We start from the raw sequence: 8,043 nt of genomic DNA, 5'->3' as shown, positions 1-8,043 counted from the left end.
CTGGGTTGGGAAGATCCCCTAGAGAAGGGAAAGGCTGCCCACTCCATTATTCTGGCCTGGAGAATGGAGAATTCCGTGGACTGTATAGTCCATGGGGTCACAAAAGAGTCAGACACGCTGAGTGACTAAACAACAAAGTGAGAGACACATGCTAGGTTATTTCTCATATGTGGCTGTGTCTGGTGAAGCAGAACATTTTTTTAACCTTATTTAGTAAGAGAGTATCAGATTATTTCTGTTTGGGTAATGTCAAAAAGTCCCTTGGTAGATCTTTATTACTGAAAGAATCACTTGAACAACTCTTCTTAGTTATACAAATGTAAGTTTAGTAAGCCATACCCAATAGATGACCAAGTGAAAGAAACTATGGTGATTTGGTTTTGCTACTCAGCTCTAATAGCTGGAAAATGAAATGAAATGTTAGTTGCTCAGTCATGTCTGACTCTTTGCCACCCCCTGGAGTATAGCCTGCCAGGTTCCTCTGCCCATGGAATTCTCCAGGCAAGAATACTGGAGTGGGTTGCCACTCCCTTCTCCACCCAGGAATTGAATTGAGTCTCCTGAATTGCAGGCAGATTCTTTACTGTCTTAGCCACAAGGGAAGCCCTGAGGAGGGCGCTAAATTTGCAAAGTAAACTTAAGTAGTCCCCAAAGGCGAAGGTGACCTTGGCCACTTGTCTTTTAAAATATAGTGTTATCAGAATTTCTCAAATGAAGTAGGATGATTCCAACTGAGGTCCATTGACAGGAATAGTTATTAAAGTCTAATTACACACCAAGAAAGGGATGTCTGGACTGGTGACAAGTTCCTCTGGACCCAGTTGTCTTGGGAGAGATGTCACAGGGTGATAAAGGACACGTGACTGAGTACATGGACGTAGCTGGAAAAGAAGTAACCTTGAGAGGTCAAGCTTGGGCACCGCCAGGATGTGTGCAAGGCAGCAGTGAGAGCGGACCCACTGGCCTTGGTAGAACCAATTTATTCAAAACATCCTGAGGCAGGAAGCAGATGGGCCCCCCGACCCCCGGCCCCAGGATAGACACTCCAAGATGAAAATAGCAGGATAATCAGGGAGGAGGCTGAGCTCTGCCCAGACATAAGATAAGAGACCACATATTTCTCCTTCTCAAAGTCAGGAGACCTCCCTGACTACACATGCACAGAAAGACTCCTTGGAGGTCAAAAGGGGAGTGATGCTAAGTGATGCTAACTACACATAGAGCTCTTTGGTGGAATCCACTGTGGCCAAGAGACACGTGAGGACCCTGAGATATACCAAATATGGACTCTGATCCAGGCAAATCAAAGTGACTGGCCAAAGAAAAAGTCAGAAGAAATGCCGTGTAAAAGTGATTCAAACTACCACAAGGGCTCAACTCTCTCTCTCTACGCAAGTCTATCGACAGGTACTGTACTCTTTTTTCCTCCTAAATAAACACTTTTCTTGTTTCACTACTTCTGTCTTTGTGGGAATTATTTTCTGCAAAGCCAAGGAGAAAAGGAAAGATATACCCATTTGAATGCAGAGTTCCAAAGAACAGCAAGGAGAGATAAGAAAGCCTTGCTAAGTGATCAATGCAAAGAAATAGAGAAAAACAATAGAATGAGAAAGACTAGAGATCTCTTCAAGAAAACTAGAGATACCAAGGGAATATTTCATGCAAAGATGGGCACAATAAAGGACAGAAATGGTCTGGACCTAACAGAAGCAGAAGATATTAAGAAGAGCTAGCAAGAATACACAGAAGAACTGTACAAAAAAGATCTTCACAACCCAGATAACCACGATGGTGTGATCACTCACCTAGAACCACACATCCTGGAATGTGCAGTCAAGTGGACCTTAGAAAGTGTCACTACAAACAAAGCTAGTGGAGGTGATGGAATTCCAGTTGAGCTATTTCAAATCCTAAAAGATGATGTTGTGAAAGTGATGCACTCAATATGCCAGCAAATTTGGAAAACTCAGCAGTAGCCACAGGACTGAAGAAAGGCAATGCCAAAGAGTGTTCAAACTATTGTACAATTGCACTCATCTCACACGCTAGCAAAGTAATGCTCAAAATTCTCCAACCCAGGCTTCAACAGTGTATAAACCATGAACTTCCAGATGTTAAAGCTGGATTTAGAAAAGGCAGAGGAACCAGAGGTCAAATTGCCAACAGCTGCTGGATCATCAAAAAAGCAAGAGAGTTCCAGGAAAACATCTATTTCTGCTTTATTGACTATGCCAAAGTTTTGCCTGTGTGGATCACAACAAACTGGAAAATTCTTAAAGAGATGGCAATACCAGACCACCTGACCTGCCTCCTGAGAACTCTGTATGCAGGTCAAGAAGCAACAGTTAGAACTGGACATGGAACAACAGAATGGTTTCAAATCAGGAAAAGAGTACGTCAAGGCTGTATTTGTCCCCCTGCTTGTTTAACTTATATGCAGAGTACATCATGAGAAATGCCAGGCTGGATGAAGCACAAGCTGGAATCAAGATTGCCAGAAGGAATATCAATAACCTCAGATAAGCAGATGACACCACCCTTATGGCAGAAAGCAAAGAAGAACTAAAAAGCCTCTTGATGAAAGTGAAAGAGGAGAGTAAAAAAGTTGGCTTAAAACTCAACATTCAGAAAATGAAGATCATGGCATCCAGTCCCATCACTTCATGGGAAATAGATGGGGAAACAATGAAAACAGGAACAGACTTTATTTTCTTCGGCTTCAAAATAAGATGCTTGCTCCTTGGAAGAAACATCATGACCAACCTAGGCAGCATATTAAAAAGCAGAGACATTACATTGCTAACAAAGGTCCATCTAGTCAAAGCTATGGTTTTTCCAATAGTCATGTATGGATGTGAAAGTTGGACTATAAAGAAAGCTGAGTGCTGAAGAATTGATGCTTTTGAACTGTGGAGAAGACTCTTGGGAGTCCCTTGAACTGCAAAGAGACCTAACCAGTTTATCCTAAAGGAAATCAGTCCTGAATATTCACTGGAAGGACTGATGCTGAAGCTGAAACTCCAATACTTTGGCCACCTGATGCGAAGAACTGACTCATTGGAAACTACCTTGATGCTGAGCAAGATTGAAAGTGGGAGGAGAAAGGGACAGAGGATGAGATGTTAGGATGGCATCACCAACTTGATGGACAGGAGTCTGAGCAAGCTCTGGGAGTTGGTGAGGGACAGGGAAGCCTGGCGTGCTGCCATCCATGGATTTGCAAAGAGTCGGACATGACTGAGTGACTGAACTGAAAGCCAAGGAGCCAGGCCCTTGTCACTGACCACTGACCTAATGGCTAGGACCTGGTGCTTTCACTGCCGTGACCCAGCCTCAGTCTCTGCTGGGGAAACCCAGCCCCGCTTCCAGCCGCTGCAGGACAAGACCACCTGAGATCCCATTTGGTACCAAAACCTGGGAATTCAGAAAGTCAACGTAAACCACAGGCATTGCCCAGCTGCAGCTTGAGGTCCCCACTTTTTGCTCTTGCTTTCTGTCTCTCACTCTCCACTTTGCTTTCAAGACCCAAGGGCATAATCTCTGCCCATTCACAGCATTACGGGTACCCCCCCCCAACATTGGGGTGGCAGGCTAATTCCCCAGGCCATGCTGATTCAAATAATGCTTGGGTGATAGGTGACGCTGTCCTCTGAGACATGGTGGAAACATGATTTCCGACAGTACGGGAGCCCGAGGGGCCTCTCTCTCACTGTCCCATATGGAACCCTTCACTACGGTTTTCTTTTCCACTTTACTCCCAGAACAAGGTCTCTTTCTCGCTCCTTCTTGCTGTGCCCTTCTAGGGAAGGATTTCCTAGATACCATTCCTAAACTGCATCCCCACCAGAGTCACAATTGGTGCGATGTCAGACAAAATCGTCAGATGATTCTCAATCCTTATCTCAGCTGCCAGGAAGACAGAGCAAAGGATTTGGGGTTCTTCTGTTGTCTCGTCTCTCACCTCACTCAACACCCAGAAATCTACTTTGAGAATTTCTCTGCCTTTCAGCGCTCAAGCCTTGAACCCCATGCCACCTTCCATTGCGCCCAACTCCAATCTCCTCAACGGTTCTCCTTTGCATCTATCGGGTCTCTTCACTCCAGCCTTGGCAGTCTACATATCCTATGATGGAGAGTCTATCAGACTGGCTGCTACCCAGAATCCCAAATCATAAACATCACAGATGCTCAGTCAGTCACGAGAAATACACCTCAGCACAGGAAGACTTATCACAGGACATAAACGCTATAGATAATGGATCCTTCCTAAGGAAAGTCTGGGCAACCAGTCTGCACTGGTTCAAAAGCCCTTCTCTGGCCATGCCGGGGGAGAAGCCTTGCACAAGGTCACAAGGAAGGCCAAACACGTCTGGTCGGCAATCAGTGGGAGAGCTTGAACCCCCATCAAATTAGAAGGGAATTTGAGGGACAGCCAGAACCCCTCCAGGATAAAGCCTCCTGTTAAATGTTTCTGGGATGCTGGACTCCATCCTCAGAGCGCTCTCTCATTCTTTGTTGTAGGTTTCTCAACATGGGAGAACCCCCTCCAAGCCAGAAGAGACACCTCTGCAGTATATCCTTAAGAATTGGAAGTATTTTAGTAGATGGGCCAAAAAAGGAAAAACTTAAATTCTACAGTAACAGGACTTGGCCTTGTGTAAGTTGGGAAATGTAGAAAAATGGCCTGAAAGTTAGTCTCTCAATTACAATACCATTCTGCAACTGGGTCTTTGCCACGGGATGGGAAAATGGCATGAGGTCAGGTTCTCTATAAAGGCTTTCATGGTCCTTTACCCAAACCCTGCCCTATACAACTCTTGTAATTCAAAGCCTGGGAACCAGCAGAAGATTCTCTTGACATATTAGATGATCCTCTTCTCAGCTCTCTTATCTTTCAGGGGGAAAACTGAGTTCCTCCTACTTCTAACAGTATTTCTGCATCTCCAGAGCCACATACTTCTCCTGGTCCCTCTGACTGACCCAAACTCCACTTTCCCAATGTCCCTCCATATATTGTTACCCCAAGAAAGAGAGACTAGGCCTTCTGGGGTAACTCACAGTGGAGCTCTCTATCACCCAGAATTAGGGAAAGGATGCCCTCTTAGGGAAGTGGCGAATGGCAGAGGGACAATCAGATTACATGTGCCTTTCTCTTTAACTGACTTAGTCCAATGCACACAGAAACTGAAGACTCTAGTAAGTTTGTTGAAGGGTTTCACGTCCTAAGGCTGGTCTATGATTTAACTTGGAAGGATGTTCGGGTAGTCCTATCTACCTGCTTTCCTAAGGGAAAATGGAGAATCTGGAAGCAGCCCAGGGGTAGGCTGACCAGTTAGCCAAAGACCAACCTGAACATTATGTTATGGGTGAAGAAGCAGTCCCGAATCAGGAAACCTTTTGAAATTTTTTTTTTCCCCAGAAACTCTTTATTTTCCATCAACCGAATTTTCATTTTAAGAGTTTGTATAAGAACAGCTTACGATACTCAGTGGCTCTTCCTACCCATGCAGTGGCCTCAGCAGTGGGAGATGCAAACCAGTCTTCAGTGGCAGGCTGAGGAAGTCAAGGTTGGTGCCCCCTAAGGGGCTTCCTGCTGCAAGGAATTTGAGGGACATCCTGGTCCTCCATTCACAGGACATCAAGGGTTCTGGACACGGTGAATGTTTCCCTTCTAAGTTACGATAGGAATCCAGAACAATGCCGTATATATCCCTGTCTGGGTAACCCTGAAAAGCCTCTCTTGTAATTATAATTCCCAGGAGGGAGTAGAAACCAGGAGGTATATGATCCAGTGTGTATTAGAAAGGATGAGAAAGCATATTAAAAAGTCAGTTAACTATGAAAAGGTTAAAGAAGTGACCTAAGAAAAAAAGAGAAAATCCAACCCTCTTTCACGGGTGGCTTATGGAGCCATTTAAGGAAATATACTAACACAGACCCCTCCTCTGCTGAAGGTCAGTCCTTGCTGGGCCAGGCCGCCCGTGATATTAGGCAGAAGCTCCAAAAGTTACAGTTTGGCCCACAAACGCCCATCCCCCAGCTCTTAGATGTGGCCTTTGGGTTTTCAATAATCAAGATCAAGCTCAGAGGATAGAACCCAAGATGAAGAAAGACAGGACAGGATTCATGCAAAATTGATCGTTGTAGCTGTCAGTCATGCCTTGTGACCTCAGAACAACCCAAGGGGGCTAAGAAAGTCTGACAATCCATCTGCAGATAAGACCAACAAGGAAGAATGCTAAAATGCAAGTCAACAGGCCACTGAGATTGCCAGAAAGAACTCCTGGGGCCACACCCAATATGCAAACAAACAGATCACTGGAAGAGGGAGTGCCCCCAGTCCTGAAGGGGAAGCGGGGTGCTCTCGATCCCGAGATGGCCATGCTACAGGGCTAAGGTGGCCTGGGGATTCTGGCAGTTCCCCCCAACAAGACATCTATATCCACTGAGGAGCCCTGGATAGTCCTTGACATGACAGATACAAAAATCGATTTCCTAATTGATATGGAAGCCACTTACTCGGTCTTAATTTCTCACACTAGACCTTTTTGCTCCAAAAGCTATACTGTGACTGATGTCGACAGAAAGCTGGGCACTCATGACTTTACTGGGCCTCTCACTTGCCAACATGAGCAGCAAAGACTAGAGATCTCTTCAAGAAAATGAGAGATGCCAAGGGAACATTTCATGCAAAGATGAGTTTGATAAAAGACAGAAATGGCCTGGACCTAACAGAAGCAGAAGATATTAAGAGCTAGCAAGAATACACAGAAGAACTGTACAAAAAAGATCTTCACAACCCAGATAATCACGATGGTGTGATCACTCACCTAGAGCCACACATCCTGGAATGTGCAGTCAAGTGGACCTTAGGAAGCATCACTACAAACAAAGCTAGTGGAGGTGATGGAATTCCAGTTGAGCTATTTCAAATCCTGAAAGATGATGCTGTGAAAGTGATGCACTCAATATGTCAGCAAATGTGGAAAACTCAGCAGTGGCCACAGGACTGGAAAAGGTCAGTTTTCGTTCTAATCCCAAAGAAAGGCAATGCCAAAGAATGTTCAAACTACTGCATAATTGCACTCATCTCACACGCTAGTAAAGTAATGCTCAAAATTCTCCAAGTCAGGCTTCAGCAATACGTGAACCGTGAACTTCCAGATGTTCAAGCTGGTTTTAGAAAAGGCAGAGGAACTAGAGATCAAATTGCCAACATCTGTTGGATCATTGAAAAAGCAAGAGAGTTCCAGAAAAACCTCTATCTCTGCTTTATTGACTATGCCAAAGTCATTGACTATGTGGCTCACAATAAACTGTGGAAAATTCTGAAAGAGATGGGAATACCAGACCACCTGACCTGCCTCTTGAGAAACCTATATGCAGGTCAGGAAGCAACAGTTAGGATTGGACATGGAACATCAGACTAGTTCCAAATAGGAAAAGGAGCACATCAAGCCTGTATATTGTCACCCTGCTTATTTAACTTATATGCAGAGTACATCATGAAAAATGCTGGGCTGGAAGAAGCACAAGCTGAAATCAAGATTGCCAGGAGAAATATCAATAACCTCAGATATGCAGATGACACCACCCTTATGGCAGAAAGTGAAGAGGAACTAAAGAGCCTGTTGATGAAAGTGAAAGAGGAGAGTGAAAAAGTTGGCTTAAAACTCAACATTCAGAAAATGAAGATCATGGCATCCGGTCCCATCACTTCATGGCAAATAGAGGGGAAACAGTGGCAGACTTTATTTTTTTGTGCTCCAAAATCACTGCAGATGGTGATTGCAGCCATGAAATTAAAAGATGCTTACTCCTTGGAAGGAAAGTTATGACCAACCTAAATAGCATATTAAAAAGCAGAGACATTACCTTGCCAACAAAGGTCCATCTGGTCAAGGCTATGGTTCTTCCAGTGGTCATGTATGGATGTGAGAGTTGGACTGTGAAGAAAGCTGAGTGCCAAAGAATTGATGCTTTTGAACTGTGGTGTTGGAGAAGACTCTTGAGAGTCACTTGGACTGCAAGGAGATCCAACCA

This window comes from Muntiacus reevesi, chromosome 22 (genome assembly GCF_963930625.1).
Source record: "Muntiacus reevesi chromosome 22, mMunRee1.1, whole genome shotgun sequence".
NCBI lineage: Eukaryota > Metazoa > Chordata > Mammalia > Artiodactyla > Cervidae > Muntiacus > Muntiacus reevesi.
This window is presented reverse-complemented; position numbering follows the sequence as displayed.